Raw genomic sequence first — 23961 nt, forward strand, 5'->3', positions numbered from 1 at the left:
TGCTCTGCAGTCCTCTTTGCAGCTTTATCTGTCAATCGTTTGCTTATGTTTACAGCCGTCTGGCCGAATTGATGAGCTTTGCAACGCTTTACCGCCACTTCTTTTGGTTTCTGCACGTCTTCCGGAAGTTGGAGAATGTCTTCTTTATGCTGTATCAATGATTCTTGGGCTGATGGCAGTCCTTTTTCCTTCCCAGTAGCTCCATGATCGTGGATCACACCAAATGCATGTTTGGAATCAGTCTAGATATTTATCCTTCGTCCTTCTGCCATTCGCAGAGCTCGCTTCAACGCTACCAATACTGCTTTCTGTGCTGAGGTGTTCGCAGGCAGCGCCCCTGACTCCATTCCCTCGGCGGTGATAACGACAGCATATCCGGCCATTCTCTTCTCGCCCAGAGCTGCTTCCATCTGTAAACAACTCCAGATCAGGATTTTCCCAGAGGTTTGTGTCTCAGGCCTGGTCTGCTGGAATAGACTTGTTCAATAGTTAGCAAGCGATCGTGTTCGAAATTGTCCGTAAGGTTTTCTGTTGTTAAAAACATAGCAGGATTCAGTATAGCAGTAGCCTTCGATTCCACATGGTCTTGTTCTAACAGAACAACTTGATATTTCAACATTCTGCTAAGGGATAGCCAACGACCCCCCTTTTGTTCTAAAACAGTCACCGCTATGTGCGGGACACATACTGTCATCTTTTGTCCCATTGTTAACTTTGGGGCTTCCTGGATCGGCAGCGCTGCTGTTGCCACTGCCCGTAAACATCCAGGCCATCTTTTACTCACGTGGTCGAGTTGTTTGGAGAAGTAGCCCACGGGTCTCTTCCAGGTTCCCAGTCGCTGTGTCAGCACTCCAAGGGCTAAATGTTGTCTTTCGTGGACAAACAGCTCAAAAGGTTTAGCGAAATCGGGTAGGCCTAATGCAGGGGCCATCACTGAGGCTCTTTTCAGTTCTTTGAATGCCGTTTGGCATCCGGGCGTCCAGGTTAAATATTTATCCTTTGATTCTTTCAGTGCCTCGTATAATGGTTTTACATACAGTCTGTAGTTCAGAATCCAGAGCTGACGCTATTTCACTATTTTCAGAAAAGCTCTCAGTTCCTTCGGGCCGCAAGGTTCGGGAATTTGACAAATAGTTTCTTTCTTTTCACTTTCTAATTGTCTTTGTCTTTGAGATATTTCGAATCCTAAATAAATGGCTGTTGCTTCTCCTATTTGGGTTTTGTTTCTGGAAACTCCGCATCTTCCTTGGCCCAGAAAATTTAAAAATTTCAAAACATTATTCTTTACTTTCTGCCACTATCAGAATGTCGTCTGCATTCTGTAACAATATGCCTCTCCCTGGGTTCTGTTTTTTCTAGACATTTCTATATTTCTAATTTTTTTTCTTGCCAGCTGAGTCCCAAATATCGTAGGACTAATTTTAAATCCTTGTGGAAGTACGGTCCATGTTAGCTGTGTCTTTCATTCTGTGGTGGGGCTTTCCCATTCCAAAGCAAATAGGCTTTGACTTTTTATGCCTGGAGGTATGCAAAAGAAGGCATCCTTCAAATCTAGTACAGTAAACCATTTATGCTCCTCCTTTAAAAGAGGTCAGTAAAGTGTATGGATTAGCTACTACCGGATGTAGATCTTGGACCACCTGAGATATAGCCCTTAAATCGTGAACCAGCTAATACTCTTTGCCTCTAGATTTCTTTACTGGCGGCACAGGAGTACTATATTCTGATTCACATTCTATTAAGAGCTCATATTCTGAAAAAAATTTATAATTAACTTCTCTAATCCTTTTCGAGCCTCTCGCTTAATACGGTATTGTTTTTGTCTTACCGGCTTGGCTCCAGGCTTTAAGGTTACTTTTACCGGCTCTGCCCGCTTAGGTCGCTCCGGAGCTCCGCTCGCTCAAACCAAAGGAATTACTACGTTTTCCACTTCTTCGGGAACCTGTTCCTCCCTGGAGGAATCCTGTAACATAAACGCTCTCGCCTCTGTGGCTTTTGATTCTGTTCTGGTATTAGTAATTTAATCTCTCCATCTTTAAAAGTTACTTGAGCATCTAATTTACTTAATAGATCTCATCATAACAGAGGCAGTGGACATTCAGGCATATACAGAAACTGGTGAGTTGCCCATTGCTTCTCCAATTTAAACTTTAATGGCTCTAAGAAAGGCTAATTTTTCTTTGCCCTGTCGCACTAACAACACCTACTGGTTTATGATCAACTTTCTCTTTACGTGTATTCAATACCAAAGAAGTGGCTCCCGTATCTACCAAAAATTCTATTTCTTCATTCCCTAGCTTCAGTGTAACCAGGTGTTCAGCTAGGGTTGATTCCTCTGGTCTCCTTCATGCCAAGCTACTTCAAGCATTTTACCCAGATCTCTGGATTCAGGTTCTTCTAGTTTCTGAAGGTTTTTTTACTCCCCCCCCCCCACCCCCCCCAATCTGGGGCTGATTGTCTTATGAATATAGAGACCAACTGAATTGCTTTTTCTGTTTTTTTCTGGGTTCAAATGAGTATATTTTCTGGTGGTCACCTTCAGCCTTTCCATAAAGGCTGAAGGGGGGGACTCCTTTAATTCTTGTCTCACTTAATAAATGGGTCAAAATTTATGGCTTTTGGCATTGCATGTCTTACTCCAAATAAAATCTGTCTCTGACATCTAGTCAACATTCCCCTGGGTCCTGGCTGATTAGGGTCCCACTCGGGATTTGTAGATGGAAAATTCTTATTCGTTGTTCTCTGTAAATTCCTGTTAGCATGTGCTCCCTGCACCTGCCTTCTGGCTGTATTCAATACTATTTTCTTGTCAGTTCCATCAAGTGAAGTGTCCAGTATCACAAGTAGAGCAACACTTCAAGTTCTCACCACATTTTCCTCTTTTCAGAAACATTGCCGTAGAATCCTGTGGACATATCTCACGCTGTTTCTGCCACTCTGGATGATTCCACAGTGTAAAGAACAAATCAACATATGCCACTTCTTCCCATTTGCCTTCCCTTTTTACAAAACAACATTAATTGCAAGATGGTATGATATTGCAATGTCTCCTGTTCTGGCCATTCGTGCCCACCTTCCAATTGATACGTTGGGCACCAATGATTGCAATATTCAATTAATGGTTTCCGAGTTAGTGGGTCATCACCCCCGATGTCTTTCCAGTGCTTCAAAGTACATCCCAAAGGTGTTCTCTGTGGGATAGGTTTCTTACTCAGAAATGCTCCCATCTCCCAGTCGACTAGCAGTTGTGATAGTGCACTATCACAAATAGTAGTCAGAGGGACTCCAACCCCCGTTAGAGGTCTCACTGGGATCTGTAGCCCCCTGCTAGATATCCCTGGAGACTTCAACCCCCTGTTGAAGACCCCCCTACCCTCGGGTCCCGCTCCACAGGCTTTCGCCTAGCAGAGACTTACCAACCGAGGTACCTCTTGGCCCCAACCCTGCGTGGCTTTTGCCGCGCCTTACGGGCAGGCCTGTGGGACTCAAACCCACTATCCTGTCCTATGTGGGAAGCTAACGCCACATATTATTCTACCTAAGTTTCTTCGTAAACGAATGCCTTGTTTACTTCAGTCCAGGGGATCTTTCTCAGAATTCTCTGGCCTGGGGATCGGAAGCTCTCCCCAAGAATTCCTTGGGGCTGGCTGCAGGTCCCACGGTCCTGCGGATCCGTCGAGATTCAAAAGCAGGTTCCCATCTGGGGTGCCAAAACTGTTACCAAAAAACACGGTAAAATCGGAAATATCTATTCAACACCAATCTAGTATTAAAGAGCAGGCGTTCTTTATTCACGGCGCCAGATGCACGGGGGATCGCTCCTCCTGGCGTGCGTACCTCACACACCTTTCCCGTAGAATTTGTAGATCAAAATTTTACGTATTCATACATATTCATTATCGTCCTGTCTACTGATCGGTACAAACTTGCTCGTTCCGTATGTAAATCGCTGCGCAGGCTCGGTGGTGGTCCGTGAGTCGGTGGTCGCAATCTCCCCCTGCCAGAATTGCCTTTTACCTTCTTGGCTCTTAATCTTGGCAGTCTTGGCTAGTTTTCTCAGTGCGCTACACGAAACCGCGTTTTGTCATCCGTTTCTGACAGAAGCACGTTGTCTGTTGTTCTGCTGACATTAACGATCGCCTAGGGACTAAAATGCAGATCGACAGATGCGCTGATTCGTACGCTCCGTGTTCCCGTAATGGAACACAGTCTCTGGTTGGTTGATTTCATCGCTTTGGTTACATTTCCCCCCTTTGGAAGTTTTGAAATAATCATTTTCTCAATACTTCCATCTTAGATCAATAATATTCCACTATGTCAGTTCAGTGTTTGGTTCATCTTCTCAAAGTTTTCACTTGATTGTGGTCTCTAGGGCATATGCAGGTTCCATTTTATACCCAAAATTTTATTAATTTGTTGAACTACCTCTGCAAAAAAATGTGGTCCTCTCTCAGAGGACATTCCTGTTGGCACTCTAAATCTTGGTATTATTTCTTTCAGCAACATCTTAACTACTACTCTAGCTTTGTTGGTGCAGCACGAGAAAGCTTCTGGCCAACTAGAAAACTTGTCCATCAGCACTAACAAATACTGCTATATCTATTTTGTCTGGGTAACTCAGAGAACTTAATTTGCTAATAATTTCCGGGAGAATTTTTTGTTTTGTTACTCCTAAAGGTGGTTTCCTTTGGTTCAGGGGATTATTTCTAGGACAGATTGGACACTTAGCTACCATGGGTTTAACTGTTCTTGTCATGCCTACACACGCTACAGATGCTTTTAAACTCAAAACCGTAGCATCTACACCCTAATGTGTTTGCTCATGCTTTTCTTTTGCAAGTTCTGTCATAACTTGTGGGGTTGTTATTATTATTACTTGTTTTTCTGGTGTTACCTACCATCTCTCTGTGTTTTGTGATGCTTCCAATTGTTCTGCTAATTGCTCATCCAATTTATTATAATAATCTCGGTTTCAACTTTGGAATTCCGATCTGTTTTACTGGTACTAGTGCAAGGATACCTTGCTCTGCAGTCCTCTTTGCAGCTTTATCTGTCAATCGTTTGCTTATGTTTACAGCCGTCTGGCCGAATCGATGAGCTTTGCAACGCTTTACCGCCACTTCTTTTGGTTTCTGCACGTCTTCCGGAAGTTGGAGAATGTCTTCTTTATGCTGTATCAATGATTCTTGGGCTGATGGCAGTCCTTTTTCCTTCCCAGTAGCTCCATGATCGTGGATCACACCAAATGCATGTTTGGAATCAGTCTAGATATTTATCCTTCGTCCTTCTGCCATTCGCAGAGCTCGCTTCAACGCTACCAATACTGCTTTCTGTGCTGAGGTGTTCGCAGGCAGCGCCCCTGACTCCATTCCCTCGGCGGTGATAACGACAGCATATCCGGCCATTCTCTTCTCGCCCAGAGCTGCTTCCATCTGTAAACAACTCCAGATCAGGATTTTCCCAGAGGTTTGTGTCTCAGGCCTGGTCTGCTGGAATAGACTTGTTCAATAGTTAGCAAGCGATCGTGTTCGAAGTTGTCCGTAAGGTTTTCTGTTGTTAAAAACATAGCAGGATTCAGTATAGCAGTAGCCTTCGATTCCACATGGTCTTGTTCTAACAGAACAACTTGATATTTCAACATTCTGCTAAGGGATAGCCAACGACCCCCCTTTTGTTCTAAAACAGTCACCGCTATGTGCGGGACACATACTGTCATCTTTTGTCCCATTGTTAACTTTGGGGCTTCCTGGATCGGCAGCGCTGCTGTTGCCACTGCCCGTAAACATCCAGGCCATCTTTTACTCACGTGGTCGAGTTGTTTGGAGAAGTAGCCCACGGGTCTCTTCCAGGTTCCCAGTCGCTGTGTCAGCACTCCAAGGGCTAAATGTTGTCTTTCGTGGACAAACAGCTCAAAAGGTTTAGCGAAATCGGGTAGGCCTAATGCAGGGGCCATCACTGAGGCTCTTTTCAGTTCTTTGAATGCCGTTTGGCATCCGGGCGTCCAGGTTAAATATTTATCCTTTGATTCTTTCAGTGCCTCGTATAATGGTTTTACATACAGTCTGTAGTTCAGAATCCAGAGCTGACGCTATTTCACTATTTTCAGAAAAGCTCTCAGTTCCTTCGGGCCGCAAGGTTCGGGAATTTGACAAATAGTTTCTTTCTTTTCACTTTCTAATTGTCTTTGTCTTTGAGATATTTCGAATCCTAAATAAATGGCTGTTGCTTCTCCTATTTGGGTTTTGTTTCTGGAAACTCCGCATCTTCCTTGGCCCAGAAAATTTAAAAATTTCAAAACATTATTCTTTACTTTCTGCCACTATCAGAATGTCGTCTGCATTCTGTAACAATATGCCTCTCCCTGGGTTCTGTTTTTTCTAGACATTTCTATATTTCTAATTTTTTTTCTTGCCAGCTGAGTCCCAAATATCGTAGGACTAATTTTAAATCCTTGTGGAAGTACGGTCCATGTTAGCTGTGTCTTTCATTCTGTGGTGGGGCTTTCCCATTCCAAAGCAAATAGGCTTTGACTTTTTATGCCTGGAGGTATGCAAAAGAAGGCATCCTTCAAATCTAGTACAGTAAACCATTTATGCTCCTCCTTTAAAAGAGGTCAGTAAAGTGTATGGATTAGCTACTACCGGATGTAGATCTTGGACCACCTGAGATATAGCCCTTAAATCGTGAACCAGCTAATACTCTTTGCCTCTAGATTTCTTTACTGGCGGCACAGGAGTACTATATTCTGATTCACATTCTACTAAGAGCTCATATTCTGAAAAAAATTTATAATTAACTTCTCTAATCCTTTTCGAGCCTCTCGCTTAATACGGTATTGTTTTTGCCTTACCGGCTTGGCTCCAGGCTTTAAGGTTACTTTTACCGGCTCTGCCCGCTTAGGTCGCTCCGGAGCTCCGCTCGCTCAAACCAAAGGAATTACTACGTTTTCCACTTCTTCGGGAACCTGTTCCTCCCTGGAGGAATCCTGTAACATAAACGCTCTCGCCTCTGTGGCTTTTGATTCTGTTCTGGTATTAGTAATTTAATCTCTCCATCTTTAAAAGTTACTTGAGCATCTAATTTACTTAATAGATCTCATCATAACAGAGGCAGTGGACATTCAGGCATATACAGAAACTGGTGAGTTGCCCATTGCTTCTCCAATTTAAACTTTAATGGCTCTAAGAAAGGCTAATTTTTCTTTGCCCTGTCGCACTAACAACACCTACTGGTTTATGATCAACTTTCTCTTTACGTGTATTCAATACCAAAGAAGTGGCTCCCGTATCTACCAAAAATTCTATTTCTTCATTCCCTAGCTTCAGTGTAACCAGGTGTTCAGCTAGGGTTGATTCCTCTGGTCTCCTTCATGCCAAGCTACTTCAAGCATTTTACCCAGATCTCTGGATTCAGGTTCTTCTAGTTTCTGAAGGTTTTTTTACTCCCCCCCCCACCCCCCCCAATCTGGGGCTGATTGTCTTATGAATATAGAGACCAACTGAATTGCTTTTTCTGTGTTTTTCTGGGTTCAAATGAGTATATTTTCTGGTGGTCACCTTCAGTCTTTCCATAAAGGCTGAAGGGGACTCCTTTAATTCTTGTCTCACTTAATAAATGGGTCAAAATTTATGGCTTTTGGCATTGCATGTCTTACTCCAAATAAAATCTGTCTCTGACATCTAGTCAACATTCCCCTGGGTCCTGGCTGATTAGGGTCCCACTCGGGATTTGTAGATGGAAAATTCTTATTCGTTGTTCTCTGTAAATTCCTGTTAGCATGTGCTCCCTGCACCTGCCTTCTGGCTGTATTCAATACTATTTTCTTGTCAGTTCCATCAAGTGAAGTATCCAGTATCACAAGTAGAGCAACACTTCAAGTTCTCACCACATTTTCCTCTTTTCAGAAACATTGCCGTAGAATCCTGTGGACATATCTCACGCTGTTTCTGCCACGCTGGATGATTCCACAGTGTAAAGAACAAATCAACATATGCCACTTCTTCCCATTTGCCTTCCCTTTTTACAAAACAACATTAATTGCAAGATGGTATGATATTGCAATGTCTCCTGTTCTGGCCATTCGTGCCCACCTTCCAATTGATACGTTGGGCACCAATGATTGCAATATTCAATTAATGGTTTCCGAGTTAGTGGGTCATCACCCCCGATGTCTTTCCAGTGCTTCAAAGTACATCCCAAAGGTGTTCTCTGTGGGATAGGTTTCTTACTCAGAAATGCTCCCATCTCCCAGTCGACTAGCAGTTGTGATAGTGCACTATCACAAATAGTAGTCAGAGGGACTCCAACCCCCGTTAGAGGTCTCACTGGGATCTGTAGCCCCCTGCTAGATATCCCTGGAGACTTCAACCCCCTGTTGAAGACCCCCCTACCCTCGGGTCCCGCTCCACAGGCTTTCGCCTAGCAGAGACTTACCAACCGAGGTACCTCTTGGCCCCAACCCTGCGTGGCTTTTGCCGCGCCTTACGGGCAGGCCTGTGGGACTCAAACCCACTATCCTATCCTATGTGGGAAGCTAACGCCACATATTATTCTACCTAAGTTTCTTCGTAAACGAATGCCTTGTTTACTTCAGTCCAGGGGATCTTTCTCAGAATTCTCTGGCCTGGGGATCGGAAGCTCTCCCCAAGAATTCCTTGGGGCTGGCTGCAGGTCCCACGGTCCTGCGGATCCGTCGAGATTCAAAAGCAGGTTCCCATCTGGGGTGCCAAAACTGTTACCAAAAAACACGGTAAAATCGGAAATATCTATTCAACACCAATCTAGTATTAAAGAGCAGGCGTTCTTTATTCACGGCGCCAGACGCACGGGGGATCGCTCCTCCTGGCGTGCGTCCCTCACACACCTTTCCCGTAGAATTTGTAGATCAAAATTTTACGTATTCATACATATTCGTTATCGTCCTGTCTACTGATCGGTACAAACTTGCTCGTTCCGTATGTAAATCGCTGCGCAGGCTCGGTGGTGGTCCGTGAGTCGGTGGTCGCAATCTCCCCCTGCCAGAATTGCCTTTTACCTTCTTGGCTCTTAATCTTGGCAGTCTTGGCTAGTTTTCTCAGTCCGCTACACGAAACCGCGTTTTGTCATCCTTTTCTGACAGAAGCACGTTGTCTGTTGTTCTGCTGACATTAACGATCGCCTAGGGACTAAAATGCAGATCGACAGATGCGCTGATTCGTACGCTCCGTGTTCCCGTAATGGAACACCGTCTCTGGTTGGTTGATTTCATCGCTTTGGTTACATTTCCCCCCTTTGGAAGTTTTGAAATAATCATTTTCTCAATACTTCCATCCTAGATCAATAATATTCCACTATGTCAGTTCAGTGTTTGGTTCATCTTCTCAAAGTTTTCACTTGATTGTGGTCTCTAGGGCATATGCAGGTTCCATTTTATACCCAAAATTTTATTAATTTGTTGAACTACCTCTGCAAAAAAATGTGGTCCTCTCCCAGAGGACATTCCTGTTGGCACTCTAAATCTTGGTATTATTTCTTTCAGCAACATTTTAACTACTACTCTAGCTTTGTTGGTGCAGCACGAGAAAGCTTCTGGCCAACTAGAAAATTTGTCCATCAGCACTAACAAATACTGCTATATCTATTTTGTCTGGGTAACTCAGAGAACTTAATTTGCTAATAATTTCCGGGAGAATTTTTTGTTTTGTTACTCCTAAAGGTGGTTTCCTTTGGTTCAGGGGATTATTTCTAGGACAGATTGGACACTTAGCTACCATGGGTTTAATTATTCTTGTCATGCCTACACACGCTACAGATGCTTTTAAACTCAAAACCGTAGCATCTACACCCTAATGTGTTTGCTCATGCTTTTCTTTTGCAAGTTCTGTCATAACTTGTGGGGTTGTTATTATTATTACTTGTTTTTCTGGTGTTACCTACCATCTCTCTGTGTTTTGTGATGCTTCCAATTGTTCTGCTAATTGCTCATCCAATTTATTATAATAATCTCGGTTTCAACTTTGGAATTCCGATCTGTTTTACTGGTACTAGTGCAAGGATACCTTGCTCTGCAGTCCTCTTTGCAGCTTTATCTGTCAATCGTTTGCTTATGTTTACAGCCGTCTGGCCGAATCGATGAGCTTTGCAACGCTTTACCGCCACTTCTTTTGGTTTCTGCACGTCTTCCGGAAGTTGGAGAATGTCTTCTTTATGCTGTATCAATGATTCTTGGGCTGATGGCAGTCCTTTTTCCTTCCCAGTAGCTCCATGATCGTGGATCACACCAAATGCATGTTTGGAATCAGTCTAGATATTTATCCTTCGTCCTTCTGCCATTCGCAGAGCTCGCTTCAACGCTACCAATACTGCTTTCTGTGCTGAGGTGTTCGCAGGCAGCGCCCCTGACTCCATTCCCTCGGCGGTGATAACGACAGCATATCCGGCCATTCTCTTCTCGCCCAGAGCTGCTTCCATCTGTAAACAACTCCAGATCAGGATTTTCCCAGAGGTTTGTGTCTCAGGCCTGGTCTGCTGGAATAGACTTGTTCAATAGTTAGCAAGCGATCGTGTTCGAAATTGTCCGTAAGGTTTTCTGTTGTTAAAAACATAGCAGGATTCAGTATAGCAGTAGTCTTCGATTCCACATGGTCTTGTTCTAACAGAACAACTTGATATTTCAACATTCTGCTAAGGGATAGCCAACGACCCCCCTTTTGTTCTAAAACAGTCACCGCTATGTGCGGGACACATACTGTCATCTTTTGTCCCATTGTTAACTTTGGGGCTTCCTGGATCGGCAGCGCTGCTGTTGCCACTGCCCGTAAACATCCAGGCCATCTTTTACTCACGTGGTCGAGTTGTTTGGAGAAGTAGCCCACGGGTCTCTTCCAGGTTCCCAGTCGCTGTGTCAGCACTCCAAGGGCTAAATGTTGTCTTTCGTGGACAAACAGCTCAAAAGGTTTAGCGAAATCGGGTAGGCCTAATGCAGGGGCCATCACTGAGGCTCTTTTCAGTTCTTTGAATGCCGTTTGGCATCCGGGCGTCCAGGTTAAATATTTATCCTTTGATTCTTTCAGTGCCTCATATAATGGTTTTACATACAGTCTGTAGTTCAGAATCCAGAGCTGACGCTATTTCACTATTTTCAGAAAAGCTCTCAGTTCCTTCGGGCCGCAAGGTTCGGGAATTTGACAAATAGTTTCTTTCTTTTCACTTTCTAATTGTCTTTGTCTTTGAGATATTTCAAATCCTAAATAAATGGCTGCTTCTTCTCCTATTTGGGTTTTGTTTCTGGAAACTCCGCATCTTCCTTGGCCCAGAAAATTTAAAAATTTCAAAACATTATTCTTTACTTTCTGCCACTATCAGAATGTCGTCTGCATTCTGTAACAGTATGCCTCTCCCTGGGTTCTGTTTTTTCTATACATTTCTATATTTCTAATTTTTTTTCTTGCCAGCTGAGTCCCAAATATCGTAGGACTAATTTTAAATCCTTGTGGAAGTACGGTCCATGTTAGCTGTGTCTTTCATTCTGTGGTGGGGCTTTCCCATTCCAAAGCAAATAGGCTTTGACTTTTTATGCCTGGAGGTATGCAAAAGAAGGCATCCTTCAAATCTAGTACAGTAAACCATTTATGCTCCTCCTTTAAAAGAGGTCAGTAAAGTGTATGGATTAGCTACTACCGGATGTAGATCTTGGACCACCTGAGATATAGCCCTTAAATCGTGAACCAGCTAATACTCTTTGCCTCTAGATTTCTTTACTGGCGGCACAGGAGTACTATATTCTGATTCACATTCTACTAAGAGCTCATATTCTGAAAAAAATTTATAATTAACTTCTCTAATCCTTTTCGAGCCTCTCGCTTAATACGGTATTGTTTTTGCCTTACCGGCTTGGCTCCAGGCTTTAAGGTTACTTTTACCGGCTCTGCCCGCTTAGGTCGCTCCGGAGCTCCGCTCGCTCAAACCAAAGGAATTACTACGTTTTCCACTTCTTCGGGAACCTGTTCCTCCCTGGAGGAATCCTGTAACATAAACGCTCTCGCCTCTGTGGCTTTTGATTCTGTTCTGGTATTAGTAATTTAATCTCTCCATCTTTAAAAGTTACTTGAGCATCTAATTTACTTAATAGATCTCATCATAACAGAGGCAGTGGACATTCAGGCATATACAGAAACTGGTGAGTTGCCCATTGCTTCTCCAATTTAAACTTTAATGGCTCTAAGAAAGGCTAATTTTTCTTTGCCCTGTCGCACTAACAACACCTACTGGTTTATGATCAACTTTCTCTTTACGTGTATTCAATACCAAAGAAGTGGCTCCCGTATCTACCAAAAATTCTATTTCTTCATTCCCTAGCTTCAGTGTAACCAGGTGTTCAGCTAGGGTTGATTCCTCTGGTCTCCTTCATGCCAAGCTACTTCAAGCATTTTACCCAGATCTCTGGATTCAGGTTCTTCTAGTTTCTGAAGGTTTTTTTACTCCCCCCCCCCACCCCCCCCAATCTGGGGCTGATTGTCTTATGAATATAGAGACCAACTGAATTGCTTTTTCTGTGTTTTTCTGGGTTCAAATGAGTATATTTTCTGGTGGTCACCTTCAGTCTTTCCATAAAGGCTGAAGGGGACTCCTTTAATTCTTGTCTCACTTAATAAATGGGTCAAAATTTATGGCTTTTGGCATTGCATGTCTTACTCCAAATAAAATCTGTCTCTGACATCTAGTCAACATTCCCCTGGGTCCTGGCTGATTAGGGTCCCACTCGGGATTTGTAGATGGAAAATTCTTATTCGTTGTTCTCTGTAAATTCCTGTTAGCATGTGCTCCCTGCACCTGCCTTCTGGCTGTATTCAATACTATTTTCTTGTCAGTTCCATCAAGTGAAGTATCCAGTATCACAAGTAGAGCAACACTTCAAGTTCTCACCACATTTTCCTCTTTTCAGAAACATTGCCGTAGAATCCTGTGGACATATCTCACGCTGTTTCTGCCACTCTGGATGATTCCACAGTGTAAAGAACAAATCAACATATGCCACTTCTTCCCATTTGCCTTCCCTTTTTACAAAACAACATTAATTGCAAGATGGTATGATATTGCAATGTCTCCTGTTCTGGCCATTCGTGCCCACCTTCCAATTGATACGTTGGGCACCAATGATTGCAATATTCAATTAATGGTTTCCGAGTTAGTGGGTCATCACCCCCGATGTCTTTCCAGTGCTTCAAAGTACATCCCAAAGGTGTTCTCTGTGGGATAGGTTTCTTACTCAGAAATGCTCCCATCTCCCAGTCGACTAGCAGTTGTGATAGTGCACTATCACAAATAGTAGTCAGAGGGACTCCAACCCCCGTTAGAGGTCTCACTGGGAATCCGCCACTGGGATCTGTAGCCCCCTGCTAGATATCCCTGGAGACTTCAACCCCCTGTTGAAGACCCCCCTACCCTCGGGTCCCGCTCCACAGGCTTTCGCCTAGCAGAGACTTACCAACCGAGGTACCTCTTGGCCCCAACCCTGCGTGGCTTTCGCCGCGCCTTACGGGCAGGCCTGTGGGACTCAAACCCACTATCCTGTCCTATGTGGGAAGCTAACGCCACATATTATTCTACCTAAGTTTCTTCTTAAACGAATGCCTTGTTTACTTCAGTCCAGGGGATCTTTCTCAGAATTCTCTGGCCTGGGGATCGGAAGCTCTCCCCAAGAATTCCTTGGGGCTGGCTGCAGGTCCCACGGTCCTGCGGATCCGTCGAGATTCAAAAGCAGGTTCCCATCTGGGGTGCCAAAACTGTTACCAAAAAACACGGTAAAATCGGAAATATCTATTCAACACCAATCTAGTATTAAAGAGCAGGCGTTCTTTATTCACGGCGCCAGATGCACGGGGGATCGCTCCTCCTGGCGTGCGTACCTCACACACCTTTCCCGTAGAATTTGTAGATCAAAATTTTACGTATTCATACATATTCATTATCGTCCTGTCTACTGATTGGTACAAACTTGCTCGTTCCGTATGTAAATCACTGCGCAGGCTCGGTGGTGGTCCGTGAGTCGGTGGTCGCGATCTCCCCCTGCCAGAATTGCCTTTTACCTTCTTGGCTCTTAATCTTGGCAGTCTTGGCTAGTTTTCTCAGTCCGCTACACGAAAGCGCGTTTTGTCATCCTTTTCTGACAGAAGCACGTTGTCTGTTGTTCTGCTGACATTAACGATCGCCTAGGGACTAAAATGCAGATCGACAGATGCGCTGATTCGTACGCTCCGTGTTCCCGTAATGGAACACCGTCTCTGGTTGGTTGATTTCATCGCTTTGGTTACATTTCCCCCCTTTGGAAGTTTTGAAATAATCATTTTCTCAATACTTCCATCCTAGATCAATAATATTCCACTATGTCAGTTCAGTGTTTGGTTCATCTTCTCAAAGTTTTCACTTGATTGTGGTCTCTAGGGCATATGCAGGTTCCATTTTATACCCAAAATTTTATTAATTTGTTGAACTACCTCTGCAAAAAAATGTGGTCCTCTCCCAGAGGACATTCCTGTTGGCACTCTAAATCTTGGTATTATTTCTTTCAGCAACATTTTAACTACTACTCTAGCTTTGTTGGTGCAGCACGAGAAAGCTTCTGGCCAACTAGAAAATTTGTCCATCATCACTAACAAATACTGCTATATCTATTTTGTCTGGGTAACTCAGAGAACTTAATTTGCTAATAATTTCCGGGAGAATTTTTTGTTTTGTTACTCCTAAAGGTGGTTTCCTTTGGTTCAGGGGATTATTTCTAGGACAGATTGGACACTTAGCTACCATGGGTTTAATTATTCTTGTCATGCCTACACACGCTACAGATGCTTTTAAACTCAAAACCGTAGCATCTACACCCTAATGTGTTTGCTCATGCTTTTCTTTTGCAAGTTCTGTCATAACTTGTGGGGTTGTTATTATTATTACTTGTTTTTCTGGTGTTACCTACCATCTCTCTGTGTTTTGTGATGCTTCCAATTGTTCTGCTAATTGCTCATCCAATTTATTATAATAATCTCGGTTTCAACTTTGGAATTCCGATCTGTTTTACTGGTACTAGTGCAAGGATACCTTGCTCTGCAGTCCTCTTTGCAGCTTTATCTGTCAATCGTTTGCTTATGTTTACAGCCGTCTGGCCGAATCGATGAGCTTTGCAACGCTTTACCGCCACTTCTTTTGGTTTCTGCACGTCTTCCGGAAGTTGGAGAATGTCTTCTTTATGCTGTATCAATGATTCTTGGGCTGATGGCAGTCCTTTTTCCTTCCCAGTAGCTCCATGATCGTGGATCACACCAAATGCATGTTTGGAATCAGTCTAGATATTTATCCTTCGTCCTTCTGCCATTCGCAGAGCTCGCTTCAACGCTACCAATACTGCTTTCTGTGCTGAGGTGTTCGCAGGCAGCGCCCCTGACTCCATTCCCTCGGCGGTGATAACGACAGCATATCCGGCCATTCTCTTCTCGCCCAGAGCTGCTTCCATCTGTAAACAACTCCAGATCAGGATTTTCCCAGAGGTTTGTGTCTCAGGCCTGGTCTGCTGGAATAGACTTGTTCAATAGTTAGCAAGCGATCGTGTTCGAAGTTGTCCGTAAGGTTTTCTGTTGTTAAAAACATAGCAGGATTCAGTATAGCAGTAGCCTTCGATTCCACATGGTCTTGTTCTAACAGAACAACTTGATATTTCAACATTCTGCTAAGGGATAGCCAACGACCCCCCTTTTGTTCTAAAACAGTCACCGCTATGTGCGGGACACATACTGTCATCTTTTGTCCCATTGTTAACTTTGGGGCTTCCTGGATCGGCAGCGCTGCTGTTGCCACTGCCCGTAAACATCCAGGCCATCTTTTACTCACGTGGTCGAGTTGTTTGGAGAAGTAGCCCACGGGTCTCTTCCAGGTTCCCAGTCGCTGTGTCAGCACTCCAAGGGCTAAATGTTGTCTTTCGTGGACAAACAGCTCAAAAGGTTTAGCGAAATCGGGTAGGCCTAATGCAGGGGCCATCACTGAGGCTCTTTTCAGTTCTTTGAATGCCGTTTGGCATCCGGGCGTCCAGGTTAAATATTTATCCTTTGATTCTTTCAGTGCCTCATATAATGGTTTTACATACAGTCTGTAGTTCAGAATCCAGAGCTGACGCTATTTCACTATTTTCAGAAAAGCTCTCAGTTCCTTCGGGCCGCAAGGTTCGGGAATTTGACAAATAGTTTCTTTCTTTTCACTTTCTAATTGTCTTTGTCTTTGAGATATTTCGAATCCTAAATAAATGGCTGTTGCTTCTCCTATTTGGGTTTTGTTTCTGGAAACTCCGCATCTTCCTTGGCCCAGAAAATTTAAAAATTTCAAAACATTATTCTTTACTTTCTGCCACTATCAGAATGTCGTCTGCATTCTGTAACAATATGCCTCTCCCTGGGTTCTGTTTTTTCTAGACATTTCTATATTTCTAATTTTTTTTCTTGCCAGCTGAGTCCCAAATATCGTAGGACTAATTTTAAATCCTTGTGGAAGTACGGTCCATGTTAGCTGTGTCTTTCATTCTGTGGTGGGGCTTTCCCATTCCAAAGCAAATAGGCTTTGACTTTTTATGCCTGGAGGTATGCAAAAGAAGGCATCCTTCAAATCTAGTACAGTAAACCATTTATGCTCCTCCTTTAAAAGAGGTCAGTAAAGTGTATGGATTAGCTACTACCGGATGTAGATCTTGGACCACCTGAGATATAGCCCTTAAATCGTGAACCAGCTAATACTCTTTGCCTCTAGATTTCTTTACTGGCGGCACAGGAGTACTATATTCTGATTCACATTCTACTAAGAGCTCATATTCTGAAAAAAATTTATAATTAACTTCTCTAATCCTTTTCGAGCCTCTCGCTTAATACGGTATTGTTTTTGCCTTACCGGCTTGGCTCCAGGCTTTAAGGTTACTTTTACCGGCTCTGCCCGCTTAGGTCGCTCCGGAGCTCCGCTCGCTCAAACCAAAGGAATTACTACGTTTTCCACTTCTTCGGGAACCTGTTCCTCCCTGGAGGAATCCTGTAACATAAACGCTCTCGCCTCTGTGGCTTTTGATTCTGTTCTGGTATTAGTAATTTAATCTCTCCATCTTTAAAAGTTACTTGAGCATCTAATTTACTTAATAGATCTCATCATAACAGAGGCAGTGGACATTCAGGCATATACAGAAACTGGTGAGTTGCCCATTGCTTCTCCAATTTAAACTTTAATGGCTCTAAGAAAGGCTAATTTTTCTTTGCCCTGTCGCACTAACAACACCTACTGGTTTATGATCAACTTTCTCTTTACGTGTATTCAATACCAAAGAAGTGGCTCCCGTATCTACCAAAAATTCTATTTCTTCATTCCCTAGCTTCAGTGTAACCAGGTGTTCAGCTAGGGTTGATTCCTCTGGTCTCCTTCATGCCAAGCTACTTCAAGCATTTTACCCAGATCTCTGGATTCAGGTTCTTCTAGTTTCTGAAGGTTTTTTTACTCCCCCCCCCCACCCCCCCCAATCTGGGGCTGATTGTCTTATGAATATAGAGACCAACTGAATTGCTTTTTCTGTTTTTTTCTGGGTTCAAATGAGTATATTTTCTGGTGGTCACCTTCAGCCTTTCCATAAAGGCTGAAGGGGGGGACTCCTTTAATTCTTGTCTCACTTAATAAATGGGTCAAAATTTATGGCTTTTGGCATTGCATGTCTTACTCCAAATAAAATCTGTCTCTGACATCTAGTCAACATTCCCCTGGGTCCTGGCTGATTAGGGTCCCACTCGGGATTTGTAGATGGAAAATTCTTATTCGTTGTTCTCTGTAAATTCCTGTTAGCATGTGCTCCCTGCACCTGCCTTCTGGCTGTATTCAATACTATTTTCTTGTCAGTTCCATCAAGTGAAGTATCCAGTATCACAAGTAGAGCAACACTTCAAGTTCTCACCACATTTTCCTCTTTTCAGAAACATTGCCGTAGAATCCTGTGGACATATCTCACGCTGTTTCTGCCACGCTGGATGATTCCACAGTGTAAAGAACAAATCAACATATGCCACTTCTTCCCATTTGCCTTCCCTTTTTACAAAACAACATTAATTGCAAGATGGTATGATATTGCAATGTCTCCTGTTCTGGCCATTCGTGCCCACCTTCCAATTGATACGTTGGGCACCAATGATTGCAATATTCAATTAATGGTTTCCGAGTTAGTGGGTCATCACCCCCGATGTCTTTCCAGTGCTTCAAAGTACATCCCAAAGGTGTTCTCTGTGGGATAGGTTTCTTACTCAGAAATGCTCCCATCTCCCAGTCGACTAGCAGTTGTGATAGTGCACTATCACAAATAGTAGTCAGAGGGACTCCAACCCCCGTTAGAGGTCTCACTGGGATCTGTAGCCCCCTGCTAGATATCCCTGGAGACTTCAACCCCCTGTTGAAGACCCCCCTACCCTCGGGTCCCGCTCCACAGGCTTTCGCCTAGCAGAGACTTACCAACCGAGGTACCTCTTGGCCCCAACCCTGCGTGGCTTTTGCCGCGCCTTACGGGCAGGCCTGTGGGACTCAAACCCACTATCCTATCCTATGTGGGAAGCTAACGCCACATATTATTCTACCTAAGTTTCTTCGTAAACGAATGCCTTGTTTACTTCAGTCCAGGGGATCTTTCTCAGAATTCTCTGGCCTGGGGATCGGAAGCTCTCCCCAAGAATTCCTTGGGGCTGGCTGCAGGTCCCACGGTCCTGCGGATCCGTCGAGATTCAAAAGCAGGTTCCCATCTGGGGTGCCAAAACTGTTACCAAAAAACACGGTAAAATCGGAAATATCTATTCAACACCAATCTAGTATTAAAGAGCAGGCGTTCTTTATTCACGGCGCCAGATGCACGGGGGATCGCTCCTCCTGGCGTGCGTACCTCACACACCTTTCCCGTAGAATTTGTAGATCAAAATTTTACGTATTCATACATATTCATTATCGTCCTGTCTACTGATCGGTACAAACTGGCTCGTTCCGTATGTAAATCACTGCGCAGGCTCGGTGGTGGTCCGTGAGTCGGTGGTCGCAATCTCCCCCTGCCAGAATTGCCTTTTACCTTCTTGGCTCTTAATCTTGGCAGTCTTGGCTAGTTTTCTCAGTGCGCTACACGAAACCGCGTTTTGTCATCCTTTTCTGACAGAAGCACGTTGTCTGTTGTTCTGCTGACATTAACGATCGCCTAGGGACTAAAATGCAGATCGACAGATGCGCTGATTCGTACGCTCCGTGTTCCCGTAATGGAACACCGTCTCTGGTTGGTTGATTTCATCGCTTTGGTTACATTTCCCCCCTTTGGAAGTTTTGAAATAATCATTTTCTCAATACTTCCATCTTAGATCAATAATATTCCACTATGTCAGTTCAGTGTTTGGTTCATCTTCTCAAAATTTTCACTTGATTGTGGTCTCTAGGGCATATGCAGGTTCCATTTTATACCCAAAATTTTATTAATTTGTTGAACTACCTCTGCAAAAAAATGTGGTCCTCTCTCAGAGGACATTCCTGTTGGCACTCTAAATCTTGGTATTATTTCTTTCAGCAACATTTTAACTACTACTCTAGCTTTGTTGGTGCAGCACGAGAAAGCTTCTGGCCAACTAGAAAACTTGTCCATCAGCACTAACAAATACTGCTATATCTATTTTGTCTGGGTAACTCAGAAAACTTAATTTGCTAATAATTTCCGGGAGAATTTTTTGTTTTGTTACTCCTAAAGGTGGTTTCCTTTGGTTCAGGGGATTATTTCTAGGACAGATTGGACACTTAGCTACCATGGGTTTAACTGTTCTTGTCATGCCTACACACGCTACAGATGCTTTTAAACTCAAAACCGTAGCATCTACACCCTAATGTGTTTGCTCATGCTTTTCTTTTGCAAGTTCTGTCATAACTTGTGGGGTTGTTATTATTATTACTTGTTTTTCTGGTGTTACCTACCATCTCTCTGTGTTTTGTGATGCTTCCAATTGTTCTGCTAATTGCTCATCCAATTTATTATAATAATCTCGGTTTCAACTTTGGAATTCCGATCTGTTTTACTGGTACTAGTGCAAGGATACCTTGCTCTGCAGTCCTCTTTGCAGCTTTATCTGTCAATCGTTTGCTTATGTTTACAGCCGTCTGGCCGAATTGATGAGCTTTGCAACGCTTTACCGCCACTTCTTTTGGTTTCTGCACGTCTTCCGGAAGTTGGAGAATGTCTTCTTTATGCTGTATCAATGATTCTTGGGCTGATGGCAGTCCTTTTTCCTTCCCAGTAGCTCCATGATCGTGGATCACACCAAATGCATGTTTGGAATCAGTCTAGATATTTATCCTTCGTCCTTCTGCCATTCGCAGAGCTCGCTTCAACGCTACCAATACTGCTTTCTGTGCTGAGGTGTTCGCAGGCAGCGCCCCGACTCCATTCCCTCGGCGGTGATAACGACAGCATATCCGGCCATTCTCTTCTCGCCCAGAGCTGCTTCCATCTGTAAACAACTCCAGATCAGGATTTTCCCAGAGGTTTGTGTCTCAGGCCTGGTCTGCTGGAATAGACTTGTTCAATAGTTAGCAAGCGATCGTGTTCGAAATTGTCCGTAAGGTTTTCTGTTGTTAAAAACATAGCAGGATTCAGTATAGCAGTAGTCTTCGATTCCACATGGTCTTGTTCTAACAGAACAACTTGATATTTCAACATTCTGCTAAGGGATAGCCAACGACCCCCCTTTTGTTCTAAAACAGTCACCGCTATGTGCGGGACACATACTGTCATCTTTTGTCCCATTGTTAACTTTGGGGCTTCCTGGATCGGCAGCGCTGCTGTTGCCACTGCCCGTAAACATCCAGGCCATCTTTTACTCACGTGGTCGAGTTGTTTGGAGAAGTAGCCCACGGGTCTCTTCCAGGTTCCCAGTCGCTGTGTCAGCACTCCAAGGGCTAAATGTTGTCTTTCGTGGACAAACAGCTCAAAAGGTTTAGCGAAATCGGGTAGGCCTAATGCAGGGGCCATCACTGAGGCTCTTTTCAGTTCTTTGAATGCCGTTTGGCATCCGGGCGTCCAGGTTAAATATTTATCCTTTGATTCTTTCAGTGCCTCGTATAATGGTTTTACATACAGTCTGTAGTTCAGAATCCAGAGCTGACGCTATTTCACTATTTTCAGAAAAGCTCTCAGTTCCTTCGGGCCGCAAGGTTCGGGAATTTGACAAATAGTTTCTTTCTTTTCACTTTCTAATTGTCTTTGTCTTTGAGATATTTCGAATCCTAAATAAATGGCTGTTGCTTCTCCTATTTGGGTTTTGTTTCTGGAAACTCCGCATCTTCCTTGGCCCAGAAAATTTAAAAATTTCAAAACATTATTCTTTACTTTCTGCCACTATCAGAATGTCGTCTGCATTCTGTAACAATATGCCTCTCCCTGGGTTCTGTTTTTTCTAGACATTTCTATATTTCTAATTTTTTTTCTTGCCAGCTGAGTCCCAAATATCGTAGGACTAATTTTAAATCCTTGTGGAAGTACGGTCCATGTTAGCTGTGTCTTTCATTCTGTGGTGGGGCTTTCCCATTCCAAAGCAAATAGGCTTTGACTTTTTATGCCTGGAGGTATGCAAAAGAAGGCATCCTTCAAATCTAGTACAGTAAACCATTTATGCTCCTCCTTTAAAAGAGGTCAGTAAAGTGTATGGATTAGCTACTACCGGATGTAGATCTTGGACCACCTGAGATATAGCCCTTAAATCGTGAACCAGCTAATACTCTTTGCCTCTAGATTTCTTTACTGGCGGCACAGGAGTACTATATTCTGATTCACATTCTATTAAGAGCTCATATTCTGAAAAAAATTTATAATTAACTTCTCTAATCCTTTTCGAGCCTCTCGCTTAATACGGTATTGTTTTTGTCTTACCGGCTTGGCTCCAGGCTTTAAGGTTACTTTTACCGGCTCTGCCCGCTTAGGTCGCTCCGGAGCTCCGCTCGCTCAAACCAAAGGAATTACTACGTTTTCCACTTCTTCGGGAACCTGTTCCTCCCTGGAGGAATCCTGTAACATAAACGCTCTCGCCTCTGTGGCTTTTGATTCTGTTCTGGTATTAGTAATTTAATCTCTCCATCTTTAAAAGTTACTTGAGCATCTAATTTACTTAATAGATCTCATCATAACAGAGGCAGTGGACATTCAGGCATATACAGAAACTGGTGAGTTGCCCATTGCTTCTCCAATTTAAACTTTAATGGCTCTAAGAAAGGCTAATTTTTCTTTGCCCTGTCGCACTAACAACACCTACTGGTTTATGATCAACTTTCTCTTTACGTGTATTCAATACCAAAGAAGTGGCTCCCGTATCTACCAAAAATTCTATTTCTTCATTCCCTAGCTTCAGTGTAACCAGGTGTTCAGCTAGGGTTGATTCCTCTGGTCTCCTTCATGCCAAGCTACTTCAAGCATTTTACCCAGATCTCTGGATTCAGGTTCTTCTAGTTTCTGAAGGTTTTTTTACTCCCCCCCCCCACCCCCCCCAATCTGGGGCTGATTGTCTTATGAATATAGAGACCAACTGAATTGCTTTTTCTGTTTTTTTCTGGGTTCAAATGAGTATATTTTCTGGTGGTCACCTTCAGCCTTTCCATAAAGGCTGAAGGGGGGGACTCCTTTAATTCTTGTCTCACTTAATAAATGGGTCAAAATTTATGGCTTTTGGCATTGCATGTCTTACTCCAAATAAAATCTGTCTCTGACATCTAGTCAACATTCCCCTGGGTCCTGGCTGATTAGGGTCCCACTCGGGATTTGTAGATGGAAAATTCTTATTCGTTGTTCTCTGTAAATTCCTGTTAGCATGTGCTCCCTGCACCTGCCTTCTGGCTGTATTCAATACTATTTTCTTGTCAGTTCCATCAAGTGAAGTATCCAGTATCACAAGTAGAGCAACACTTCAAGTTCTCACCACATTTTCCTCTTTTCAGAAACATTGCCGTAGAATCCTGTGGACATATCTCACGCTGTTTCTGCCACTCTGGATGATTCCACAGTGTAAAGAACAAATCAACATATGCCACTTCTTCCCATTTGCCTTCCCTTTTTACAAAACAACATTAATTGCAAGATGGTATGATATTGCAATGTCTCCTGTTCTGGCCATTCGTGCCCACCTTCCAATTGATACGTTGGGCACCAATGATTGCAATATTCAATTAATGGTTTCCGAGTTAGTGGGTCATCACCCCCGATGTCTTTCCAGTGCTTCAAAGTACATCCCAAAGGTGTTCTCTGTGGGATAGGTTTCTTACTCAGAAATGCTCCCATCTCCCAGTCGACTAGCAGTTGTGATAGTGCACTATCACAAATAGTAGTCAGAGGGACTCCAACCCCCGTTAGAGGTCTCACTGGGATCTGTAGCCCCCTGCTAGATATCCCTGGAGACTTCAACCCCCTGTTGAAGACCCCCCTACCCTCGGGTCCCGCTCCACAGGCTTTCGCCTAGCAGAGACTTACCAACCGAGGTACCTCTTGGCCCCAACCCTGCGTGGCTTTTGCCGCGCCTTACGGGCAGGCCTGTGGGACTCAAACCCACTATCCTATCCTATGTGGGAAGCTAACGCCACATATTATTCTACCTAAGTTTCTTCGTAAACGAATGCCTTGTTTACTTCAGTCCAGGGGATCTTTCTCAGAATTCTCTGGCCTGGGGATCGGAAGCTCTCCCCAAGAATTCCTTGGGGCTGGCTGCAGGTCCCACGGTCCTGCGGATCCGTCGAGATTCAAAAGCAGGTTCCCATCTGGGGTGCCAAAACTGTTACCAAAAAACACAGTAAAATCGGAAATATCTCTTCAACACCAATCTAGTATTAAAGAGCAGGCGTTCTTTATTCACGGCGCCAGACGCACGGGGGATCGCTCCTCCTGGCGTGCGTCCCTCACACACCTTTCCCGTAGAATTTGTAGATCAA

The sequence above is a fragment of the Phalacrocorax carbo genome, unplaced genomic scaffold (assembly GCF_963921805.1).
Source record: "Phalacrocorax carbo unplaced genomic scaffold, bPhaCar2.1 SCAFFOLD_91, whole genome shotgun sequence".
Classification (NCBI taxonomy): domain Eukaryota; kingdom Metazoa; phylum Chordata; class Aves; order Suliformes; family Phalacrocoracidae; genus Phalacrocorax; species Phalacrocorax carbo.